Here is a 3811-nt window from a genome sequence, read left to right on the forward strand (position 1 = left end):
GCAGTATTCTTACAATTCTGATGACCGAAATGGATATATTGTGCCGCCTTGTCACTTATTCTAAAAGTGAACTGTCACGTTGACATGTTAATAATGTTTTGAGAGCTGCAGTGTAATTGTGATTTTAAAAAAAATGACAAAATGTGCTTTAATAAAAAAAATTGTTTAACATTTTTGTATGTTTTTTTTTTTTTTTTATCTTCTGGCAGCTTTTTTTACTTAACACAGAGGAGAGTTTTGTAATGTTAACTCAATACACTGGAGTTGAAAAATCAAGAGTTAAAAATCCATCTTAAAGGTGTTAAATTGTAACTCTTTACACTGGTGTTAAGGAAAAATCAACTCTCTCTGGTGTGGACCAGAGTTGTTTTTTAACTCTATACCGTGTACATATAACTCATTCATAGTGTTAAACAAGTAACTCTTTGAAGAGTGTTAATGTAAATCTGAAAAAATTGGGACAATATGCACACTTTTTCGGAGTTGATTTTAACTCTGTTAGAGTTGAATTAACACTCATAATTTTGCTGTGTAGGGAATTCAAACAGTAAATTGCTTTTCATTTTAGGATAGACTATTCCTTTAATGCACAGCTAGCTGTGGATTATTCCATGCTCATTTGTCAGCAATGACAACTTAAAGCTATTATTGATGTTTGCAGCACAATATTTGAGCGGAGGGTCAACTGGGTTGTTTGTTGTGGTTTTTTTGTCAGTTATGGCTCATTAGATCTACCATTCTGTCCACTTTGAATCAGGCACAGAAAATACAGTAATGTGTATTATTATTTGAATGAATGATTGAATTATAGCATTTATTTGAAGTAATTACTGAGAGAAAGAGAGAGATGAATGATTGCATCAGTTCAGCATCTCTCATCTAACTACGAGGCTGTGAGTTTAATTGTGTTACCCCCTCGTTGCTGAGAAAAATAATTTTGCAATTCAGTAGTGAAGATATTTTAGTAATCAAAGTGACAGGCAGTGTTGATGTGTTTTTGTTATCAGTTTATTCATAAAAGTTAATTGCACATTTTCCAGCCAAACAAACTTGATTATTCAGACAGGTTGTTTTAACAGTACTTAAGTGTTTTACTCATAATGAATACTCCAAACCCTCCAAAAGATACATGTTAGTAAAACAAGAAATTTAAGAGAACCATCCTGTTTATTTCTTTATTTCTAAATAAGAAATAAAATTGAACAACTCAATATTGCAATGGATCAAGATCAACACAGAAGGCTCTTAAACATACACAGTCTTATTTCTGTGCATTAAATTAAGCCTTGTAGGCTTTCCTTATGACATTTAAATATGTAATGTTATTTTTAAAACCATGTCTCCAGTTTTCATCTACAAAGCTTGGATTTCTAAAAGAAAAAGAAAAAGAAGTTATTGAATGTTAAGTCTTTATTTGCTGTGAAATAGTGTGACGTTTGTGTGGCCATAACCTTAAATTCAATACCAGCAAGCATGCAAATTGTAAAATAATAAATAACAGGCCAGTCAAACTAAACAATATTCCAGCCTGTCAAGCTAAATGTACTTGTCTCCTATCTTCTTTTGCAGTGAGCTGATTAGATTTTTCCACTGCTGACACTGAAATGATTTTCATCTGACAAGAATTTTGTGTAATTTCTCTTCTTGTGCCATGATTGTCCTTTGAACTTGAATATTTGTATTAATTTGTTCTGGTTTGTTTTTCACCACTGTTCTTTTAATACATATTAATTGATAATGTCCTCCGCTGCTGTAGTATTGAGGCATTTTGAGAATTACATATCATAAATCAGTGACTATACTTTGTTTTTTTTGTGTGGTGTGAAGTACTATTGTGTTATGGTAAATTAAATGTTAATAAGAGAGTTTCTGTGGTTTGTGGTTTCTGTGTCTTATGCACAATTTCTGTATGAAATAGGTAAGTAGGTAAATAGGTACTTAGTTAAGTACACTTCATTAAATTTTTTTTGCATAAATACAGTGAACTTTATTTGTACGTGATAAGCCGATACCCATGCATTTAAAATTAGTCAACTGAATTTTTGTTATTGTCTCAATCCAGTGTGCAAATGTTTAATCGGTTTGAAACCATATAATTGTGATCACTTGTAGATATAATACATAAGGACAGTTATGCACTTGTTTGGTCTCAATTGTAATTAATGATACTGCATTTTACAAATGGGAGAAAACCCTTTATATTCTTTGACCAACAGTGTGTGGACACTTACCTGTGATGATCATAAATGACAAACATAGTAGATAATAGGGGATTAAATCTGAGCTTTTTACAAAGTACTAGACAACTGTTGCAGGTGGGTGTTGAATATACTGACAACTTTAGATGTCTGATACATGAAGTCTAAAAGTGTGTGTTTTGTCTTTATCCTATCTTGCACATAGCAAATTTATGGTATTGATTTTTCATTGTACATTTATGAAATGCACGGGGATGCCTCCCTCTAAAGGAGGATTTTTCTCCCAGAAATGAATTGACAAATAGTAAAAAAAAATCGTTTATAGCAAATGAAAAAATATTTGTCCTTTTTGTACAATTATATTTTCTCACAAACGTACCGCATAGCAATAAAATCTTTAAAATAAATGCAGTTAGTTTATTAAATTATGGCGTATGACGTTGCAGACTAAAAACGCACAGAACACACTGCAAACGTACTGGGAATGAAATTACGGGCTAGTGACGTTGCAGTTACGTTGCCAGTAAATCATGAAATTACCAAATTATTACGAATAGAGGACCTGTCTGGGACGTTCCTGGTTATCTTGTTAGGTTAGGAGGACGTACTGACGACGTTGTGAATTGGTAATGGGTTGGTAATAGAATTACGAGCATACGACGTCGTGGTTACGTTGTCTATTGGTAAGTCACAAAATTACCAAAAATTACGAATACGTTACGTAACTGTTATGTCGTGTGTTAGCAGCGCTGATTCATTAATTCAAAGAGATGTAATGAAACATGCTGTTGAAATCATTTTAACTTACTGGACAAGAGACTTTCTATTGATATTTCCACCTGCACGCACACGTTCTAGACGGGCTGTCAGTCAGTGCAGTTACAGTGTTGCGCCACAAGGTGGTAGAAAGGGACTCATTCAACTACATGTTCAAAAACGCTGATTCATTCATTCAAAGAGATGTAATGAAACATGCTGTTGAAATCATTTTAACTTTGAGCACCACTTTAGAAGGCTGAGCTGACCAGCTATGTGTCAATGCTAAGACAGAGATTTCGCTTTCCTTGAACATGACAACCTATGTTCACAAATATATATGTCTCGGCCTGGAGGACAGACGCACGTGCTCAGTCGATCTCTCTCTCATTCACTGTCTGTTTAGGCTTGTTAAGTGCAAATCTACGGAGCCTCTGTACAAATCAGCATGGTACACATTATGTTATCATTACTAACTTGTTTAATATTCAGTCCACATGCATGAAGTGTAAAACGAGAAGGACATAACCTTACGAAAAAATCGCGGTTGCGGCGGTTTGCTCGTCAATAGCGCGGTATTGCGGTTATCGCGACAGCCCTTCTTCTTCTTCCCCAGATAGCAAAATTGCTGTGGCCCAGATCCAGCCCACACCTGACACTTTCATCTGGCCCACTTTTGGCATGGAATGATGGCACTTGGGCGGTCCGCTCCTGTTTCCCAGATATGGACCACAAGCAAGCCATAGCAATGCCTGCATGTCAGCCTAGAACAAAACAAATAAAGTAGAACTGGCCCAAATCTGAGTAACAGGTATTTTGTATTCTGGCCCCGATCCGATAACTTGCTCTGGCCCACA

The sequence above is a fragment of the Sinocyclocheilus grahami genome, unplaced genomic scaffold (assembly GCF_001515645.1).
Source record: "Sinocyclocheilus grahami isolate Dianchi unplaced genomic scaffold, SAMN03320097.WGS_v1.1 scaffold1309.1, whole genome shotgun sequence".
Lineage (NCBI taxonomy): Eukaryota > Metazoa > Chordata > Actinopteri > Cypriniformes > Cyprinidae > Sinocyclocheilus > Sinocyclocheilus grahami.